This window comes from Arabidopsis thaliana, chromosome 5 (assembly GCF_000001735.4).
Source record: "Arabidopsis thaliana chromosome 5, partial sequence".
In the NCBI taxonomy this organism is placed as follows: Eukaryota; Viridiplantae; Streptophyta; class Magnoliopsida; order Brassicales; family Brassicaceae; genus Arabidopsis; species Arabidopsis thaliana.
The window spans coordinates 13,553,819-13,577,699 of NC_003076.8; the positions used below are offsets into that span (position 1 = coordinate 13,553,819).

Genomic DNA, 23,881 nt, shown 5'->3' on the forward strand with positions numbered 1-23,881 from the left:
TTAAAAATGTGTTTTTCCCATTATGTATTATATGGTTGATATTCTTCTCTCTCCTTCTCCCAGAATCTCCAATTTAACAAGTAAAAACTTTTAACAATAACCCATAACGGAGGTTTATCTGTTGACAACAATAGATTACTCCCGTGCAGAGGCAACTTAACTCACAAGGTATTATGTATGGCGAACATAGCCTTCTCTCAACTCACACTAGCTTAAATTTGTCGCATAGTCAGGTTATATGTTTTGGGTGCTGAATGATGCGTCTCTATCAACTATTGCATGTTTCATTAAGAGATTCCTTTTACCAACAAAGTGTAACACCCTGATTTATGGAATATGGTAGTTGCATGAAGAGCGGTTAAGAAAATTGATTTGGTTATCTATGTCACCGAAGTTCAGTTACTTTTTCATTCAAACATCTTTTGAGAACATCCTACGTACTACCGGGTAGAGGCTATACTTTTATGTGCATAGGTGTATATGTGACGAGTATCGTAACATAGATATCATGGTGAACATGAATCCGAGGTTTGACTTCATAACACATCTTTCGAAAGATGTATGACTGTTAGAGGAGCTACTTTTCTGTAATAATATACGAAACATTATTTCTGATGTTATAATGGAAGATAGGGCTATTTTGGAACACGACTATTGTTAGTTTTAGCTTTTCCCGACTCTTACTTAGCTTTTAGTTTATGTTCTTCTAACCCTCTTTTTTTTTTTTCCTTCATGTAATCAACATATTACTTTGACATTTTCACCAAATGTTTTTTGAAAATATTTTCAAGATTATAGCATTGGGACGACAGTTGTGGCCGGACATTCATTGAGGAAAAAGAAATAGAAGTTAAGCTAGTATCAAGTCATGTGACTCAAGTTTCTTTTCTTATTTATGTTTTCATTTGTTTTATAGTTGTTCTCGTACTTGTTATGTTGTGGAGAATATTTGGATTTTACTTCTCTGCTTTATCCTCATGTTTGAAGACTAACCAAGCTCTGTCAAAGTATTCTTTCAACTGAAGGATATTTGATAATCTTCATGTGGGGCACAAACAGTGTTTACTGAAGTTGAAGAGACAAATAGGTCAAACATAGTTGGCATGATATAGATTGATTTGCTGAAGTTGAAGAAACAGACTTCAAACAGAGTTTGCTGAAGTTGAAGAGACAAATCAAGCTATATCATGCAAACTCTGTTTAGCTTGGACGATTAGGTGACCAAATAGGTCGAGGTTAAGAGACAACGATGTTGGCAAAAACTAAAAAGTAAAGGAAAGGATGGTGCTTAAGCAACAAAAAACAAACAAGCTCCCTCTCGCCGAGCAGGAGAAATGTTGGAGAGCTCGTATAAACTCTTAGCTCGTATAAAATTATTAAAAGGCCCATAATTTTTTAAACAAAAACTTTTATTATAAAAAACCACAGATTTAGTAATTTGTCTTTTTTATTCTTTAACAGCTCTCGAGAGTTGAGACAAGGATGTGCTCTTTCTCCTTATCTCTTTGTTATATGCATGAACTTATTGTCGCACATGATTGATGAAGTACCAGTAAACCAAATTGATATACCATGATTTTTACCATTTTTAGTTATGAATTAGGTATTGGTTTTAGAGTTCTTTTGTTATTTCTAGAGTCTTTTTTAGTTCTTTTAAAGTTTATACACGTTTGAGATGCATTTGGAGATTATGGAGCATTATAGAGTAAAACCGAGAACTTATGATGCAAAAGTAATCTGGAGACTAAAATTAGTATATGTGTCGATTGACACTAACCCTGGTGTCTGTCGACACCAATATCTGACGGCAATTCAATTTCGAATCTCTTTGAAGTTTTGAAGATTTGCAGATTCGCCTTAGAACTCTTCCCTATTTTCAAAAAAGTGTTTGCCCGTCTGTAAGAACTTATATATAGTTTTCTTAAAGGTTATTGTTTAGACCTAAGCTTGAGAGGCTAATCTTCTTTTCTACTTTGTTTTTGGGAGCAAAACCATGTGAAACTCCCTTTAGAGAAGATCCTTCTTAACTTTATTCTCTTCTTATTTTCTTTATTTATTTCTAATTTAAACATGTTTGTGCTTCTTCAATCATGTATGAGTAATCACCTTGTTGGGTTTAGGGTTTTTTCATTAGAGATTTAGATGAATTAATATATCGATAACCTGTTAGGATTTTTCTTTAGAGTTCATCATCTTGATTGTTCTTAATACTATTTCTAGATTGATCACCAAGAACTTGATTATAAGTTGATAGGTAAGATCAGATAGGCTGCTTATTACCGGAACTATCATAGATGGGTTTAAATATCTACTAGATACATATAGGTCTGGTTTAGATGCTTATGTGAACTTATCAAACCTGTTTATAATGCATGTTTAGTATTTAAGGATTTACAGACGATAGTTGGGATTCCTATGTATTAAGCATAGTTAATCAATATAGACGAGAGTTGGTTGATTATAGGTTAGTGATTTGACTTCTAGAACGGTTCGCTAATAATCCTAATTAACTGCTAGATCTATTATTCATCTATTAAGCGGATGACTAAGGCTGATTATGCTCCTCTTATAGAGAAGATATGATCCAAGATAAATTCTTGGACGGTCTGAGCACTCTCCAATGTAAGCCGTCTAGATGTCATAAACTCTGTCATAGTAAGTATCTCAAACTTTTGGATATCTTCTTATCAATTACTTGCTGGTTATATAAAGGCGATTGAGAAATTTTGTACGGGTTTCTTGTGGTCAAGACCTGAGCTTAACCTAAAGAGAGCAAAGATAGCTAGGAGTGTGATATGCAAACCTAAACAAGAGATAGGGCTTGGAATATAATCACTCCTTGAAGCTTATAAGGTTAGTTGCTTGAAGTTGATTTTGAGAGTAGTTTTAGTGCAACCTTCTTTGTGGGTTACTTGGATCTGGAATACCTAATCGACAAAAGATCATTCTGGTCGATAAAGGAAAACTCTAATATAAGATTTTTGGTGTGGAAAAATCTACTCAAATATAGAGCCATCGCAAAAACAATGTATAAGGTGGATGTTCGAAATGGCAAATCAACATCCTTTTGGTAAGATATGGGTCTCCATTGGGTAGGTTACTTGAAGTGACGAGTCCTAGAGGAGTCATTGATCTCAATTGGTGATGTACTGCAGCCACGTCGGGCTAGAAGGCACATAATGAGTGTTTTGAATGACATCAAAACAGAGATTCAGGCCATCCGTCACCGAGAAAGAGAAGCAGAAAACAGAGACACTTCATTATGGGAATCCTTGGGGGATAAATTCAGGAAAAATTTCAGGACAAAGCACACTTGGAACAATATTAAAACCACAAGCCTGAAGGTGGAATAGTACAAGGGGGTATGGTTCTTCTACTCCATTCCTAAGTACTCATTTCTACAATGGCTCGCTCTTCACAACCGTTTAGCAACCGATGATCGAATAAAGAATTGGAGCTCAGGAAAACAGACTGAATGTTTTCTCTGTGACAACTATGAGGAGACAAGAGACCATGTGTTCTTTGCTTGTTCATACTCAGCCGGAATCTGGAAAGAACTAGCTCAACGACTTCTCCATGATGACTACTCCACGGACTGGAACCAATTGGTAGCTTTGCTCAACAACCAAACACCCCACGACTTCGTCTATTTTTGATAAATATGTGTTCCAAGGCACCCTTTACAACCTTTGGTGTGAAAGGAATGCACGAAGACACGGTGAAATGAATTCTCCACATGTTCAACTTATAAATCTCATTGACAAGAATGTTCGCAACCTGATCAACTCAATCAAAAATCTGGGAGGCCGTTGGTATGATGACGGCCTAAGGTTGTGGTTCTCCACTCGACCAATTCCGTAGACAAGCTTGGCAGCAATAAGTCAAAAGTTCTCCTCTAGGCTCACTATGTATTTCCTCTCAACATAACTTCAAAAAACTGAAGCATTCATTCTACAAAAGACTTTTTGATTGAATAAAATTTAACATTCTTTCAAAAAAAAGATATATTGTTTTTCTTTATAATAACAGGTCAAAAAACAAATTGCCTACGTTAAGAGCAAAAGAAGTTTGATTAAAGGGAAATAATCGTTAAATTTGGAAGAATTAGGGATTTTTCTATTTGAGTAGAAATGAAAAACGGGGGTTTGTTTTTACCAATGGCGGCAAACGTTTAATTATTTCATCAAATTAATTTCTAGAAAAGTAAAATAAACAAAAATTAATGTTAGGAAATTAAAAAAAAAAAACCTAGATGTTAAAAAAGTTCTAGTTAAAGTAGATTCTTCAAAGGTTTTAGACAACTTGACAAAAGTTCCAAAACGCCAATACAATCTATATAAGCTTGCCAAATGGAATGCAAACACTTAAAAGGATAAACAAACATTAAAGGAGAGGAATCAAAGCAACCATTGTGGGCATTTGTAGTGAGGTAGAAACTAATGAACTCTATAAATTTGTAAGACATACACATATATAATTCATAGGTATTTTGCAATTCTGTTTAAGTTTCATGAAAATCGATTTTATTGAAAACGAAATCTTCTATTTGTTTTTGTGGCTTTTTATTGTTTTTTATTTTGTGTTGAATGAAGCTAAATGTCACAAAAATACTGTAGTTTTCCAAAACTATCTTACTCTTAGTCATAGTATTCTCAAAGTTCATTGTAATTCGAGAATGATGATCTAGGCTATCATTTTCTAAAATTTAATGATTCTACCTATAATTTTATTTTTCATGATCATTTCCTTCTCACAACAAGATTCAGATGCATGTTGTGGAAATGAGCTAATTTGGAATATCATAAAAAATTTACAGCAATATGAAGGAGACGAAGGATCTCCTCGTGGTAGATGTGGAGGTTTATATATATGGAACGCACAAGATGATGCTATTTACCTTTCAACAAAAGGTATAGTTGAGAAGCTCATGTATACTTGGATTAAAGATTAATGTTTATTCAATTAAAATCTTATTTCGTCTTATGAGCTACCTATGTTGCCTCTCTTTTAACTAGTGTTGGTATCGACTATAGAGATCAAAATAAAATAAATTATTATATTTTTCTTCTGTTTTCATTTATAGATCATATTTATATTAAACTAAGAATATACATATTTGTACATATAAAAATATCTCACATGTGTGTTTTCCTTTCGAACTTCGTCATCTTATATTTCAACATCCATTAAATCATCTAAAAAGTTCACAATAATTTATTGTAAAGCGAAATAAGAGACAAAATATTAGTGGAACGAGCTACACAACATGAGATCATGAGTTAAAGAAATGCAATTCTAAAGCCTACCTTTAGCTTTAATGGGAAACAAGAAAACTTGTGTGTTGATCTTATTTATAAGAAAGAATCAAGTAGTCACTACTTAGCTTATTTAGATTCGTGAACTAATCCATGGTTAGCACTATTGTCAGTGAAAAATGAAAACCTAAGTATGGTTCTTGATATCTATTTGAACTGCAATATGTTGACTTAATAAAGAATATGAATAACAACAATCGATTTTGAATAAAATTTAACACACCAGTAATAGTGGATTAATAATAATGACATGATTCATAAACCAATAACAGTAAAAAAATTAAAAAATCTAAAATTTTATAGACTAGTATCCGCTTCTTAACTTATTTTTGCATTTTGCACAAAGCAAAATGTGACTAAAGGGGTCAATATCATAATATATAAAAGGGTCCTCCCATTTTTACATATTTTTTTATTTACAATGAAATTTGAGAATACTACAACTTGGAAAATATTTGTTATGAAAGACAATGCTTATTGATAGCACTACATAGTTTATAACTAAATATTTTTGATAAGTTTGAAATATATATGTATACAATAAGATTTTCATAGTCATAGATTTACATAATTGTTTGTATCTTCTTCAATCCAATATTGGTTTAGGTATCAAGAGAACCAAAAATATCAAAGTGTATTAAATGGTTTTAATGGACTCTGTTTGGCTAGTTTTAATTATTATTTATTGTCCTAGAAAAAATCTTTTTTTTGTTATGAAAGTCAACAATATCAAACGTCAACAATAAAAGTATTACGAGTAAAATATAATTTGTGTGGAGTCTACCGTCACTTGTAGTTATACTTTCTTACGTCTATAGAAACGAACAAATTCGTTCATTTGTAAAATACAATTTCATTACTTCAAATATAAGAGAAGTATAAGCTCATATATCTCTCTGTCTCTCTCATCTCTTTACTATTCAGTACCCGATCTTTCTACGGCTATAAATTTTTCTCTTTTATTTATATTTATATATACCATAAAATAAAATATTGATTATAACACGTAATCAGAACCAATCACTCTATGTTTTCTGAAAAATATATGGTATTATCCTGAACGGTATGTCACCTCGTTAAAAGAAAAAACAAATATGAGGAAAAAGAGGAAAATAAAAGAAAAGAATAGAATAAGATATTAATAAATTTTAATTTTTTTTATATATTAATATTTTCTTGTGATTTTTCATATACTATTATTTGCTCGTTGCTATAGCGAGAGGAATGTCGCCCTTATAACTAATTGGAGTAATGAATGTTTTTTACCTCATAGCAGTGGACAGCTTAGCCCCATATAATGTGGATGACTTCGTCAACACAATTGTTTTATTGTTATAACGTGGATGACTCTGTCACCACAGTATTGTCGTAAAAATTAATTTATATTTTGTTTAATATATAAGGAGGCTCGGCCAACTGTATAAAAAACTATTCTCTGAAATTAGTTTATTTAATTGATTGATAATTAAAATATACAGATTGATTTTCTATTTAAATATTTTCGCTAATGGTCATGAAATTTTTTTTATCACTTTTCATAAGGCTGTGAACAGTAATTTTAATCTATAAATACACTCATTTTCACTCATTCATTCACCCAAAATTCATATCTCTCCTCATATATTTTCTTTATTTTTTTTAAGTTTTCATGGATTCGCTTATTTTTAATTATTTGCTTAATCGCAATTGTTACTTGTATTTATGGTATCTTCGTTGGGAAATTTACTCGCGAAAAATTTACATTAGTGTCGGTTTACTTTTCTATGCAATTATGTTCTTCGTAATCGCTTGCATTATTAATATAAAATGTTCATATGAAATAAACAATATCATTATACTAATAATATTTATTTAATTATTGTGTTTAGATAACAAATGACAAACATTGAGAAGCTTAAATTTCCGGCTCTCAAAATTACTGGCTCAAAGTACATAGCATGTACCACTAATGTCAAACTCTATTTTGAGTCTCAAGATTTATCTTAAACCTTAAATCAGAAAATTTATCGCCTCCAAAAGATAAAGAAAAAGCGATAATATTCTTAAGAATACATCTCGATGAAAATGTTAAGCATGACTATGCTCACAGAAAACACCCAACAAAGTTGTTGCGTGCTTTAAAAGCACGGTTTGACAACCAGGGAGAGTTACCAGAGAGAAATAACTCTCCCTCATGCATTAGAGGAGTGGAAAAAAATTGAGATTCCAAGACTTTGAGAGAGTGGAGGAATGTAATTTCGCTATGCTGAGGATAGTATCACAATTGAAGTGGAGACTATTTGAGGGTACATCGTACCTCGATGTTTCCAACTTTGTAAACGATTTCGACGAGGCCGCTCATGCGAATAACTAAAATGCTTGTAGTGGACTATAACCTTCAATAATCTATATATACATTTTTGCAACCATTTTGTGAAATAAATCCTAGAGTTGGAACTTATTTACAAGAAATGCCATTAGCATTAATTATTATCAATAAATTAATATTCATAATTATTAGCATTTCCTTATCTAATATATTTTCATAAATTCTAATTACTTCAAAAAAAGAGAAATTTTAGGACATTATTAATATTATATTTTTTTTAAAGATAAAAATTATAGTTATTTATAATTTATTAAACATTTAGAATATTTAACAGAAAAACGTTTAGAATATTTATAATATGAAAAATCTTAAAAATTAAATAATTATTTGAAAGAACTTTAAATTGATTTGAATTATAAATCTTTTAATAAGTTTATTATTAAAAAAACATAATGTTTAATTTCATCGAACGAGATAAGATGGAAGGACGGGTTTATAATATTATATCATATGAACTTTATAAAAATTAAATAACCATTTGAAAGAAAACTTTTAAATTGATTTGAATTGTATATTTTTAAATTAAGGTACTATTAAAACAAAAATAACAAAATAATGTTTAATTTCACTGAACGAGGTTAGATGGTAGGACGAGTTTGGGTCTATAGTAATACGAGACGATATACCACGGGTGAAATCCATTAGACATGTTTAATTTCATGAATGGGATTAAATGGTATGACGGGTTTGGGTCGATAGTAATATAAGACGGTATACTACGGGTAAAATCTTAGATATAACAATTAAGATACAATTACATTATCTTAAACACAAAACAAAACAAACAATATTAATAAAAAATATAATTTAAATTTAAATTATATAGTTATAATCTACGTTTTGACTTAATGAACTGTATGTTATTGTTTCCACACTTTTAAACAGTAAAAATCAAATATAGTAGTTGTACACTTAAAATTTATAGATATAAAAGTTATAAATTTAGAAAATACAAAAAATTAAATCATATATATTTTTAATGTACTAAACAAGTTAAACTTTTATTTTTTTTTTTATAAATATGGGTTATAATCTAGTGCAATTATATAAGTATTACATATTTCAATTGTTTTAAAATAATGTTGTTTCTGAAAAATGAAATGTTATAATTATTGGTTTTGAAAACTGAACTAATGTATAATTATTATATGTTTGCAATATCAGTATTAAATTGCTTATATTGATTAAAGTTTATGTTGATTACAGAAATGGATCATTCAAACAAAATGATAGCAAAGAAAAATATCATAGAAATTTGCATATTAGATAATGGAACAACACACTATTTTGAGAGAAGATATTTTTCTCTAAGTTAAAACCGATAAAAATTATTATCAATACAATGTCTAATCCTACAGACTTGATTGAAGGAAGTGGCAAAGAAAATTTTAAATTGCCTAATGGATCGGAACAAAGTTTTCCATAAAGAATGCTTTATATTCTCTGAATTCAAAGAGAAATTTGTTGAGCCTCAAGACATATACCTTCAAGGATATGTTACTCAGTGTGCAAATGAGAATGGAAAGAAGTGTATGTCTTTAACTACTAATTAATCTGGAAACAAACATGTCTAGGAAATATTTTCAGAACTTCATTGGTGTTTGCATCATACTTATAAAGTTATATAGATGCCATAAAATCGTATCTTCTGATCAAAAGAAATCTAGAAGATTTCGTATTATGGCATGATCGCCTTGGGCATCCAGACACTAAAATGATGCAGAAAATCATAGAAAGCTCACTAATTAAAAAATCATGAGATAAATCATGGAAAGAAAATGACATATGCAACATGTTCTCTTAGAATATTGATCATAAGGCCATCGACAACCACAATCAATAGAAAATCACCAAAGTTCCTTGAACGAATTCAAGGAGATATTTTGTGGACCGATACATCAACCATGTGGACCATTCCACTATTGTACGGTAATGATTAACACATCTAGCAGATGATCACATGTTTGTCTATTGTCATCTCAAAATTTGGCTTTTGCGAGATTTATGACTCATAATATCAAATAAACAGCTCAATTCTCAGATTATTTTATTAGCAGAGTTAGATTACACAATGCTTGTGAATTCACATCCCAAGCATTCAATGATTATTGTATGGTAACGGGAATTGAAGTTGAACATCATGTAGCTCATGTTCATACACAAAAATGGTTTGTCAGAATCATAAATTAAACGTTTGCAATTGATTGCAAGACCATTGATCATAAGATCAAAACTTCCAACCTCTATATGCGGACATGCTATTTTACATGCAAACGCACTCATTCGGATAAGACCAAGTGCATATCATAAATACTCCCCTTATAGTTAGAAGACTCACTACTTGTGCCACAAATCGGAAGAAAATAATTACTCATGCCATTGTTATGTTTGCTATTTTTTTTTTTTTTTAAATCGAGTAAAAGACAAAATAAACCAAGGAAGAAGAAGAGGGAACCAATGCTAATGTTGTAAATTTTTGAATGGTGCTTCGGAAACAAGTAGTTCAACTAGGACGAAAATATGGTATTGATAATATTCCGGATTGAATATGCAGGATACATATAAGGATGATGATGATTTTCAACCACTACCGCCACAAAGTCTATAGTTTTCTCCAACTCAGTACACCAAGGTGTGTAAGATAGGAACCATGTGTCAATTGGTCCAAATAGTGGAAGTGATAGAGAAAATGGATGCATAATCGAGGTGATTTAGGAATATGATCAGTTTAAGCATATATTCCACATGCCTAAGGAACCAAATCACATGATTCAAGGCACCGCTAAACGAAGATGATGAGAGAGTGTTGGTTTGTGATGAATGGAGTGCATATAAGATATTCTTTGAAAAAGCATGAGTTTTTGACCGGGTAGGACTGCCATGAGTACCCAAAAAATTATAAGAAGTTGGACATTTTGAAGTTTGTTGAAAAGATGTTTAAGAGGACTGGGATATCAAAATAAAAGACGTGGAAGTGAATTGATGGAAGAGTTCAAAAGTGAGACGTCTGTGGCTAGGATAAAGTTGACAATCTTGTTATTTTTATCCAAGGTTGTGAGAGTAGATTCGAAAGGTGATGCAAAGATAGAGGACTTACTATTAAGGATTGTTGATAATGTGAAATCTTGTGAGACATTCCCGTGAGGACGATTTTCATTTGAGCAGTGTATGAAAGGGGTCCGGATAGTGATGAAGAACATGAAAGGGGTGGTGAAACCAAAAGCACAGACTACCTTTTATGGATTCATTTCTCCACTTGACGTTATGAGACTAGTAAATTATAAAAATTAACAATTTTGAAGTGTTGTTGTGCATTTAAGTGTGCGTGATTGTGAATGTGTAGATTCTAGCATTTAAGTGCATTCCCCCAGCTTAGAAAAAGATTCATAGAAGTTGTACCCGCAGAAAAGGATTATCCAAGAATGTGCAAGCACAAGTTCACTGAACTGGAGAGAGCGGCTTATCAAGCACAAGCACAAGCACTGAAAGTTGCATGAAAGGATTTACTTTGGAAGAAATAAATGAAGCGCTTGGAGATATAAAGGTTAGCTTGATCCCTTGAAAACTATCAATTTGAAACTGTGTGGTGTTTGATTATATGTTAACTTGACAAGATATTTCAAACATCTTAGAACCTGATGTGGATGAGAGAAATATGTTGTCTCGCCTACCGAGAGTTATGTTGATGATGAGATTTGATATATCGATCCAATTGTTGATAGCTGGAGAGAGCGACTTATCATAGAGAAGAAGAAGATCTGTTGGAATAGACTTTACAAATCAAACATTGATGTTCGACGTATTATTGATGTTAATGATGTCCATGAAGTCCTTGTTGCATTAATTCTCTTGTTACAGGAAACTATGGAGAAAAGATTTGGCAAGATTACAGAAAAGTTTGTTGTGATGGATAGCGAAATACAACGGCTGGGTGTGAGAGTGCAAGGTATAGAAACCTATGTGGCAAATCAGCTAGAGAAAGAGCTAGATAAGACCGTTATGAAGATCTGCATCCTGGTTCACATTCTGATTTTGTGCCACAGTCTTATCAGTCAAGAGATACTCAGAGCAATGCTTTGGTTATTCACAGTGGAATATGTGACCCAAAATCTCCAACTCTCCAGTCTTTAGGTGAGTACTCTTGTCCAGTTTTTTTTTTTTTTTTAATTATTTTAAGATCTTCTTATATGTTTGGTGGTTTCACATATTTTTTAGGTGATGACATTGATGAAGATGGGTGATGCGGAGCAGGAGGGTAAGAAGAAGAAGAAGCGGAAATTGAAGAAGATGACAAAGCATAGTGGCACAACAACGGAAACCAAGAAAAAGCAACCAAGAAAACCTTCTAGGTTTAAGGGGGAAGAGTTTATAGCGGAGGAGAAGAAAACGAAGAAGAGATAAAAGAAATAGGATTTTCCACTTTCTTTGGACTGAGGCTTATACATGTGTGGACTCATAACGATGGTGGTCTTTTGTGTATTTGAGATTAGGTGTTTGCTTTTGATGTTGAACATTGTAGGTGTTTACTTTTGATGTTGAACTTCTTGTGTGAAATGGTTTACAATTCAGAATTACAATGTTATGGTTTAAGAGTGTATCAATAAAGTTTTAGTTGTTATTGTTGGCTGGAAATTATACAAATTGTACAATTGTCTCGAGGCAATTGTACCTTGTTGTTGCACAAATTGTAACACAAAAACTTACGTTCATTGGGCATTTGTACACTTTTTGGCCTTGATTGTAACCAGTTTGGCACACCTCAAGTGTTACAAGCTTACCAAAGTAACATTTCACGGGATCTCCCAATTCGCATCAGCATTCGCTCCTTCACTCTCCCAACTAGCTTCGGTTGTGGAAGGTTGTGAGTAACTATAGGGCATCTCCGGTAAGAAAGATAAATATATGTTAAAAATTTTACTATCTCATCAAACTTAGATTTACATTGAAATAAAAAATCCTAAAATTTAGACATAAAGGTCGAAAACCTTAGATTTGTATATCCACTAATTTAAAGCTCGAAAACCATACCTTTACACTATAGGTAGATGATGGTTGGAAACCCTAATTTTCCTTGAAATCGTCGGGCTTGAAGAAAGAGGAAAGTGAAAGTGAAAGAGAAGAGAGAGAAAAAAAAGAGAATAAGAGCACTTCAACTGGAGGGACCTTGAGAATTTTTTAGAGAAATCCTAATGAAAACAAGAAAAATATTAAATTAGAATTGTGTGATTAAAGAAGGTGCAAACCTTGGCTTAAATGTTTTGTAGTGTGTAAGGTGTGTTGACGTGGCCACACATTATTGGTTGGCTTTTTAGACAAAACAAAAAAAAATCTTTTCCTGTGTTTCTTTATTTCACTTCGCAGATCATCTTCTTGTTTTCTCCGAAGAATGGCGACAACGAACTGCCTCTCGATATGCTTCATGCGGTGTGTTCAGCATCAATTTGGAAGATAAAACCGAAGAATCATCGTACCCCTTCTGTCGAGATCGCCATCTGAACTGGCGGTGGTCAACGACTCTGAATTTGATGAACCTAATCGGCGACTTTGATGAACCAAATCGGAGAAATTAAATTTTTAATGAAACCATGGTTCAACCCATGGTCTGATTCTCTCTGTTTGATTGTGTAGATAGGCGGTTAATTTGGGTTTCTCCATTTAAGATTAGTTGGATTGATTTGTGTCTGTTTTAATTAAGGTTCAACATTTAATATTAGTTCGATTGATTTGTCTCTGTTTCACTATCAGAGAAATTTAGATCAGTTGGAAGCGTTATCGAAAGAAGCTCAAGGCTAAAACCCTAAGGAACAAAGCTCTTTCTCAGTCTATTGTTGCCAGTAGGTTAATCCCATTTTTACCATCTCAATCACTTGTTATTGTGTTTTGTATGCGAACAAGAATTTGATATGTCTTGAATTCATTTATTTTTATTGGTGTTTGGTTAATGATTGTTGTGTATGTTTGTGTTTCCAGTTCCAATTGGGTTCTATGGTTTGCAACATTACCTCATTGTTGGGATCATTGATTTTGGTTCTACTGGTTATTGTTCCTACAATGGGAGGTTCACATATAAGTGTGATTCTTTTGGACTCTCTACTTTGATCGATGAGGATTACATTTAGTTTCATCATTTTTGATTATCTGTTTTTGGATTATAGGAGGACATTGGAAATTATCAATGGAAATAATGTAAGTTTGAAAGAAGAACCTCTTTCGCTATCTATGAGTAAGTAAAAACTCTTTTCTACTCTTGGTATTTGTGATTATCCTGTGTTTGTGTATAGCAAATGGAATCACCTTCTTCTTTTTTTCTATGCTTTGTTAATTTGTTAAGGTTTGTTTTTGAATTAAGATAGCATTACATCATTGTGATAAATGGTTGAATTGTGATAGCATTACATTAGGTAATAGTTATGTTATGTTTTCATTGAATGCTAGTTAGGTTTAGTTTAAGTAAATGCTCTATGTGATTGATTGCTCTCTGTGATTAAATCAACGCTTTAGAATAATATATGTTTCTAGTACCTCTTAAAAGGTATATGCCTAAAGAATACATTATTGGTATCAGTTTGCAGATATAGTGGAATAACAGCTGTGATGATGGAGGGAGTTACAACAACACTTAAAGATATTCAGGTAAATCTATATCTTTTTTAAACGCTTATTAGATAATGAATAGGATGTTTGAATTGCAGACTCGTAATGGTCTTGTATAATTACAGTATAAGCTCTTTAACCATTGATTGTATAAGGTGAGTTTCTTGATTGCATAAGGATTGTAATTGATTGCTAGTACGTTTTAGTTATTTAACTCTGCCAATTGGATAAGAAAAAAGTTTTACATCATTGAATGCTAGCTGAGAATAAAACTTATTGCTCCACGGTTTTGTAGAATTGTATATTTGTTTCTCTGACTTGGTATAATGAATTGTGGTATCATTACATCATTGAATGATAACTGTTTTTGATGTAATGATATTTGTTTATCAAAATTGATAAAATGAATGCATGTTAACTAGTATATTTTGAAGTGGTTTAGATTAGGTCAAAGTCTTATCAAAGTTATGGTCTATGTGATTGATTGCTCTCTGTGATTAATACAAAGCTTTAACTTAACACTTAACTCAAACTTGAAGCTTTTAAAACCGCATCTATTTATATTTTAAAACACATAACTTCAAGCTGAAAAATCTTTGTCTTCTCTTTTTAAAAACCAACCCAAACAAGGTTATGGATTTCTTTAACCCTTTCGCTAATCAACCTTCAAGATTTTTAAATCTTTTAACTAGTCAACAAGAGAATCAAACATTTTCACCTAGCATAGAACTTGGATCATCAGATGTCCCAGTGTTTAGTACATATTGGTCTGATGATCAAGACGAAGTTGAAGCGCCAATTGTAGAGAAGAAATCAAGACGCAAAGGTCTCCAACAGAAGATTTGGTCCTTATAAGTGGCTGGTTGTGGTTTCCAACGAGCAATAAGCCAGAACCTTCTGGCAACGCATAGCAGATTATTTTGCTGCAAGTCAGAAGCTCAAAAGTCTGGAAAAGAGGAGCACATTATGCTGTAAACAGAGATGTGCGAAAATAAATGAGGGTGTGAACAACTATGTGGGAAGTTTTTGTGTTGCAACCAAACAACAAGCAAGTGGCCAAAATGATAATGATTTGGTGAACTTGGCTCATTAGATTTTCTACGAGGACTATGGCTCCAAGTTCACCCTTGAACATGCTTGGAGGGCGGTTCACTATGAGCATAAGTGGTTAAGAGTTTCTTACGACTGGAACAACAAATAGAAGAAAAGTGCATCTCTTCCAGTTGGCATTGAAGAGAACCAAAGCCAAACCGAAATTCGTCCCCCTAGAGTTAAGGCAGCTAAAGCCAAAGGCAAAACAAAATCCCAAGCCAAGCCAAGTAGTGTGTCTGGTGACAATGTGAAAGAGTAACAACTTATTTGGGATATTAAGGAGAAATATTTAGCTATGAGAGAGAAGCTAATTAACAAAGAAGAGAAGATTGGTCTCACTAAATTGTTTGATAGTCTCTTTGCCAAAACTGAGCCTCTAACTGACATAGAGATAACTCTTAAGAACAAGCTAATCTCTGATATGTTGAATTAAGTTTGTAATGTGTTCATTTTATGTGTTTGTAATGTATTCAGTTTCATGCTCTTGTGTTTGTTATATGCTGTTGCGTTTGTAATGTTTCATGCTCTTGTGTTTGTAATGTTGAATTTTAGTTTCATTTTAACTACTATTAATGAATGTTGGCTTATATTGTTTGTGTTTGCGGATACATGAGTTTGCAAAGTCCATGTCTTTTATTTAATTAGTTGAGTCTATTCAATTTTGTAGTGGTGGACAAAGACACTTCTTACCGTCATCAGTTGACTTGTTTTGTGTTTTGTTCTTTTGTACTCACACCACTTGTTATGTGTTTTGTTCTTTTATGTTTGAGACCACACAATAATATTCGGACCACAATTTGTATTAAAAGCTTTCCAAGATCTTTGGATATGGCACGCATTTTTAGGACCTCCAGGTACATTAACGATATCAATATTCTCGTTCGCTCACCTGTTTTTGATGATATATTACAAGGTCGTGCTCTGAGAATGAGATACGTAGTCAACGAGAATGAGTATTATTTGGCTTAGTATCTCACTGATGAAATTTATCCTAAATGGGCTATATTTATCCAATCTATTTCCCTTCCACAAGATGAAAAAACTTATTTGTTTACTACAAAACAAGAAGCTTGCCGTAAAGATGTTGAACGTGCTTTTGGAGTTTTGCAAGCTCGATTTGCTTTTGTCAAATATCCTGCTCTTATTTGGGATAAAGTAAAAATCGAAAATATTATGCGAGCATGTATAATCCTTCACAATATGATAGTAAAAGACGAACGAGATGAGTACACTCAATATAATGTATCTGATTTCGCACATCTGGAATCAGGTAGTTCTTCACAAGTGGATTTCACCTATTTTACAGATATGCCTTCAAATCTCGGAAATATAATGGCCACTAAACCCGACTTCATGATCGGACTAAGCATAAACACTTGAAAGCTGATTTGGTTGAACATATTTGGCAAAAATTTGGTCTAAATCAAGCTTAACTCTTCTCGTCATTCAAATTTTTCATTTCTATATGTTTGTTTTGTGTTTATATTATGTATGTTTACAATTTAAATATTTCATATAATTATTATGTTCTGTGAAATAAAAATATGAAAATATTATATATTTTTTTAAGAAACCCGCTTAAGAACTCCACCATTGGACAACAAAAATATAAGGATTCAACAAAAACTCTAAACTTTAAATTCTTCATAATAGAGTATTATAAAATAGTAAGGAGTCCTTAACTTTGACTCCTGAATAGGGATGTTCTAAATAGAAAAGAAAAAATAATTAATTTAACAGATGGTGGTGTGAACAAAATAATGGTGGTGTGAACACAACTTTGTGGAATCCGTAAAAGAATTTAAAAAATTATTAAATATTAAAAATGTGAATAGTTTTATGTATATGTACAGTTGTCCGGAGTCTCAAACAGTTGAATTATTATAAATATTTGTGATTTTGGAGTTGAACCTTAAAATCATACATAATTTTCTAGTTGGTCACATAATTTTCACATTGTATTGGTGATTCATAAGTTTTGATGGAAAAATATTTAGAAAATCATAGTTTTCACACTTAATGTATCACCATAGGATGATCATTAGCTAAATGTTCCTTGTTATACATAGGTGATTTGTAAGAAAACCAATTTATGTTAAAGTTTACTAATAATAACGTTATAATATCATATTTTATCAATAGTTAGTGTTTTAATGTTGGTAATATTTGTAAATAGTGAAATTTACTTACTGTAAATTTTTGATAAAATATAAATACATTTATCAATTGTTTTAGTTGAACTTGAAAATAATAAAATCAAAATAAAGAGAAGGATAATCAGTTTGAGAATAATTCAATAAAGTTGAAAATAATAAATCGAACTTGTAGATAATAAAATACAAATACAGAGAAGGATGATAATCAGTTATCAGTTGAATCAGTTAAACTTTGGAATAATACATTGAAAGATAATCAGAAACAATTGGCGTGGTTGTCCCGGTTTAACCTATATGCAAAACACTTGTAACTTACTCAACGTTTCTCAAACTACATTCAAGCCTCCAAGTTTATTCCAGGAACAACTTTGCTCATCTTGAGCTTTTTCCAACGGAGGGAAACCGCTTATTTTGATTCTGTCCTGGTCCTTTTGGTATGTATTTTGGAGGAAAGACAACTAACTCTTCAATTGGGGAAAAAATTATTCATTTCGACTCATGTGGCACTACATACAACATGTAATAGGCCAATGCCCAACTCTCTATCAACATAATATATAAAGCAGAGTCCATAGATTCAGATATTAGCATTTCTACCTTCTTTGCGAGCGAGGTGCCTTGTTGCGGCTATGGCATGGACACACGGCATCTTGTCTATATCAAAATGTTTGCAAGAACAAGTTTTCATTTTCAAATCCACCAAAAAGCTTACCGAGTTGAGATCAATCACGTTGTATTCTTGGTTGTAACTGTTAAGCTCAATCCCTGTTAATTTGGCTGCAACTGGAAATCGAATATGCAATATGTTCTCCACATTATACACCCACTTCTGATGTGCTTGAGGAAGAACCTGAATCTTTCCTATGTTTGTTGAACCATAAAGAGAACTTATGAAACATCGCATCAATCAGTGGTAACAGGAGATACTTCCTCTCTTTTCTAAATACACTGTTGATGGACTATATAGCATTGCTAGTGTCTATGTTATAATTGTCTCTTTTAAAATGGCACCTCGTCTATTTCTCAAACCCTACATCAACTAGAAAGGTAGCGGGTTTATGCCATCGACTAGTAAAATAACCAAACTCTTTGTTGAATTCAGTCTCACGCAATTCCTGAATTTATCAACATCTCTCTCCTTGTCAATCTTCACATGAAGTCTCATGTTTTGAGTCAAATGCCATATACAACTTGCATGAAGCGCCTTCAGGTACACAGTCCTAACGGTCTTCTTTATGCTTTGATGCCTGTCACTTATAGACATTAATCCAAGAACATCATAATTTACAGATTTTTTAGCTTTTTTAAAAACCAAATCCAACTAACATTCTTCTTGTTATCAATTACTCCAAATGCACGAGGATAATGGTGATGCTTAGGATTTTGAGTTGTTGCAATAACCAACATCCCACCATATACAGTTTTAAGATGAGTTGCATCCACAACTATCACTTTCCACATTACCCTAAAACCTTCGATGATAGTGCCTAAAGTGATGAAAAGATATTTGAAGTTCTACTCTTCCAACTCAACATTTGTTATCGTCCCTCGATTTACCTTCTTTAACAAGTACAGATAAAAACACATCGTGTAGCTTCTTTCTGGAGTGGCTCGCACATCACTAACATGTAGCATTTTCCCTCTTAAGGCAGTGGAGTATCAACAATGCACACCAAGTCTTCCTCTTACAATCGACATGATTTTTTTTTGAGTTGGGGTCTCTAAAATACCTGGATAGTCACCATACAAAACAAATGCTATTAATCGTGGTATGCCTCACTATATACTATTGCTTGTCCTCTCAACTGTCCGAAAGCATGTATGCATCTTTCTATTCACTCTAACACTCCAAAAATGTGATTTCTTAGTTCTCGCAACTCTTAGATACCAAGTACACCCTTTTGAGGCTTGGTGACATTCTAGCATAAGTCTAAATGGGTCTCACTTAATAGTAAAGATTTCAAGAACTTCTTGTTTTGAAGTTCATGTGAAGAACTTAAACCTGTCAAAATATAACTTATATATCTTGATATTGAAATGTGAGTACTTGCAAGTAAAAGAAATTAAATAAGTAAGAAACAAATAAACCTGTCAAAATATAACTTATATATCTTAAAAGACATACCTGCAGAGATTAACCCATGACTTATCGAGCATTTTATCTAGGCCTGGGCATTCGGGTATGCCAGTCGGGTTCGAGTAATACCAGGTCGGGTACGAGTATGTCGGGTATACGATTCTAGGACCCAATAGGGTAAATAGAAAACCTCAGTTCGGGTCTCTTCGGGTTCGGATCGGTTCGGGTATAAGTTTTGAGAACCGCTAAGAACTCGAAATTAAACAGTTCTTGCTGGTTTCGGTTCGGGTTCAATAATTATACCCGAATACACCATTAAACCAAAATTTTACCCTGTTTACACTACACTATACCCGAATATAACAACTTAGCATTTCAAAAAACAACATAACATGAAGCAAAACAATAGCCAAACATCCAAATCCAATGAACCAATGATCCAAATCTAAAAGTCAAAGACATAAAATGCATACAACATTTCCAAAATTTCAAGTCACAAGAATAAGATACAAGTCCAACAAATAAAACAACTAGATAGCATAATCCCTCACTCCCTCTCCGTGAGACCATGACCCCATGACTCACCTATACAAGTAAACAAATGTCACAACTCACAAAGAATAATGCAATTAACTACATATCTCACTGAATCACTAATGACTAACCTTTGTATCGCATTCACTGTTGAAATCGAAACCTGTTTCACCTAGTTCATGCTCTACACAAAACCAAAAAACATGAATTAGAATCATAAATCATAATATGACAACATGATGTTATAACTAAAAAGAGAGAAGAGAATCATAACTTACTTCTCATAAGATGATCTTCCAAAGTGATCTTCGAAAGTAGTTGTTTTATTGTGGAGACGCCTCTTTCATTGAGATGGATATCATATTTTAGCCATTGCTCAAGACACATTAAAACTTCAATTATGTAATGTGAGAGACAGATTCTTTGAGGATTCACAACTCTACCACTTGTGCTAAATGCGGATTCTGATGCTACGGATGACATTTTCATTGCAAATATATCTTTAGCAATGAGTGAGAGAACTGGATACTTCCCACTATTGATCCTCCAAAAAATCTAGCAAATCATATTCTGTACCTTTTAGAATGACTGCTTTCTCCACATGATCTTTCAAATACACATTCACCTCATTAGTTGTATTATGCAATCTTGTGTCCTTCACAATCTCATCATATACAAATTCCATATACTCATATAAAAACCATTTCGCATAACTGGTCTCTCTGAATCTTCATTCACAACTTGATCTTGGCTCCATTCTGATTGAGTAGATGACCTAGCAGTACCACTACTACTTTTGTTCAATAAATTGTTTCTTGTATACTCATCAAACAAATCAGACAAGATGTTATAAACTGAATCTTGGAGATGAGTAGCCTCCACACTACCTTTACCATATAGCCATCCTTTCAAAACATAACTCAACAAAATTCATTTTCTTTCTCGAGTCAAACACACTTGCCACTATCACAAACTTATTCAATTCCACTTTTTCCCCAAATGCATTCTAATACTTACCCAACTTTGCTAACATAGCTTCGGCTTTATCCTTTAAAGCATCATCATATTTCAATGCACCTAAGTTTCTAGTAATGGAGACTATCTCATTGTAGAGTTTATGAGATGCAACATAGTTTGAAGCTGAAATAACCAATGTACACTTATAGAAAATCTCAAGAATCTGAACCAACCTCTCAATATTCTCCCAATCTTTTGTCATAGTTGGTCCAATCCTTTTATTTCCATCCTATTTCTCTGCAAAGTAATCATTATACAGTTTATCTTCAGCCTCCATCTTCTCAAATGCCAATCTGAAATTTAAAGTTTGCTCTAGCTTGAATAAGTCGAATTTCATCTGGTCTTGACATCTAAAGGTAGACTTCCCCTTTGCAACTTCCCTGTTTCAACTCTAAAATCAAATGATTGAAGTTTTGGTGTCGAAGATCTCACATACTGGATTCCATTGCGAATAGCCTCCACACTGCTATTAATCTCTGTTAATCCTTCCTTTACAACCAGATTCAAAATGTGAGCAGCACACCTCATATGCAAGTACTCACATTTCATATGCAAGTACTCACATTTCAATATCAATAGCAGCACACCTCTTGTAGTTGTTCTCCGGGAATGAGGCTTATACATTTGAACTTTGGAGCAAAAATGTCTCCAAGCAAAGCAGTCTACAAAAGATAGTGGTAGCTCAGCTAAAACTACCATCTCATTAGTTGCTTCTTTCCAAACAGATTTACTGACCTTACTTATAGTCATACACCCACTAGGACCACCATGAGTTAAAACGGTTTGAGTATTCTGAACATTAGCAGCTTTCCATACCTGATATGCCTTACAAATATTTAGAAGATGCTTCTTTAAAGTGGAGGTTCCGGACTTGGTTGAACACGCCAACTCTTTCCCACAGTAATTGCAATTGCAATGGTTTACATCATTTGAAAGTTTGGTGAAATGATCCCAAACCCAAGACCTAACCTTCTTGCTTGACTTAGAACCACTTCCCCCTGCCCCTCCATTATCTTTCTTCTTGGTTGATTTTCCAAAAATAGATGTTTCAATCTCTTCTTCTGACATTTCATCATTCTCATGAATTGATTCATCACAAGACGCCATCTGCAACAAGATTCAATTCAACCACAGATTAAATTTAAACACTAATAAGTTCAAACATAAACGAATGAGTAAAAAATTGATCACTAGTCATACAAACGAATGCATAAGAATAAACTTCAAACACTAAGAAGTAAGAAACTAAGAACCATAAACGAATGCATAAGTTTGAACTTGACTAACTCCATCGACATTACATATCCAAACTAGACACAAGTGACAAGACGCAACAGAAAAATTGATTTCTATCTAAACATGTAAAAGAAAAATGGGTTTCTAGCTAAACCCAGAAACAATCATATTCTAAATTCTAAACATCTATTTCGTCATACACGATTACAATCTTAACATGTAATCGAAAAATTAAAAAGTACCTCTGATTGGTTTCTGGAAAACGCTGACGGGAGAGACGGTGTCGAGAGCTCCACTAGGGTTTCCAGGATTGATTCACAAATCAAAATTATGATTGATAAAGGAAAGAGTAGAGAATAAAGATCTAGAAACGGGAAATGAGAAGTAGGGGTTAGGGAAGAAGCTAAATCAACAAAAGTAAAAAACCTAAATCGACATAAGGGTTAACTGGTTAAGGGTGGTTAATGAGTTAATGTGTTTGGTTCGGGTGTTCGGTTTACCCTTTCGGATATCAGGTAATACCCGAACCCGAACCGATACCCACGGGTACACTTACATAGGACCCATCAGTGTAAAATCCTTATACTCGTACCCGCCCTGAATCGTTTTTTTTTGTTCGGTTCCGGTTCGGGTATGCGAGTACGGTTTTTATGTCGAGGCCTAATTTTATCTGTTATCCTTATTTTGAACCGTTGAGACAGTATCCCAAAACAAGCATGAATCAGACAGCAACACAAAACATGTATAAGAAAGAAAACAAGTCAGACAGCAACACACAAGATGTATGATACAAAAAACAATCACATTCGCAATAAAGTTTTTGTGTAAGAAATCAAAGGCATAAGAAATCTATCGACTTGGACAAACCTTTGAAAGAAAGCGTTGAATTATATAAGTTCTTAGCAAGATCTGAAATACATAGAACTGAAATTAGTAAAGATCCCTAATTCGTACACTAACTCGAAAGAACCCTAATATCAAAGGAAATGAAATTGAAAATTGGGAGAACCCTAATTGAGAAGAAAATTAATTGAATTAAAGGATAACAACGGCTATAGATTCATACATATATTGTGACAGAGCTGAAGATTGTGAGATGCCGATGCGACGAGGATGGAAATGAAGTCGACAAAGCCGATGAATATATGAAATCAGGTACTCGTCGGCGAGAGCTCGAAGAACGACTGATGGGGGAAAAATACAAATTCCTTCCAACTTTTGAGTTTCTGCAAATATCACTTTTTTGTCTAAGTGTTGGGAAATATTATTTTGTTATGGCGCTTAATTAATTTTTGGTCTAAGTGTTAACGGAAAACTGTCTTTTTAGCTTCCCGCAAAGATATATTTCGGTTTAACGTTTTAAAACTACTATTATATAGTCTCATTTCCAGATAAAATACTGTTAAAGCATTTACAATAATTTTGCTATGCTTTTGTGCTATCAATGCCCATATTTCTTGTAGTGATTGTACCAATTATACCACTTGTAATC

At 33.0% G+C, this 23,881-nt stretch overlaps 6 pseudogenes across 6 annotated transcripts; 4 read left to right on the forward strand and 2 right to left on the reverse strand.

Annotated features, from left to right (window-relative positions):
- Positions 1–959: 959 nt before the first annotated feature.
- On the forward strand, positions 960–3,852 carry AT5G35341 (annotated as a pseudogene; the record flags this gene model as incomplete). Its single annotated transcript has 1 exon — positions 960–3,852.
- A 5,121-nt stretch (positions 3,853–8,973) lies between these two features.
- On the forward strand, positions 8,974–12,084 carry AT5G35340 (annotated as a pseudogene; the record flags this gene model as incomplete). The annotated part of the gene is made up of 1 exon: positions 8,974–12,084.
- A 2,826-nt stretch (positions 12,085–14,910) lies between these two features.
- AT5G35344 lies at positions 14,911–15,799 on the forward strand (annotated as a pseudogene; the record flags this gene model as incomplete). Its single annotated transcript has 1 exon — positions 14,911–15,799.
- Positions 15,800–16,139: 340 nt separating this feature from the next.
- On the forward strand, positions 16,140–16,796 carry AT5G35348 (annotated as a pseudogene; the record flags this gene model as incomplete). The annotated part of the gene is made up of 1 exon: positions 16,140–16,796.
- Positions 16,797–17,857: 1,061 nt separating this feature from the next.
- On the reverse strand, positions 17,858–19,510 carry AT5G35353 (annotated as a pseudogene; the record flags this gene model as incomplete). The annotated part of the gene is made up of 1 exon: positions 17,858–19,510.
- Positions 19,511–20,149: 639 nt separating this feature from the next.
- On the reverse strand, positions 20,150–22,260 carry AT5G35354 (annotated as a pseudogene; the record flags this gene model as incomplete). The annotated part of the gene is made up of 1 exon: positions 20,150–22,260.
- Positions 22,261–23,881: the final 1,621 nt, after the last annotated feature.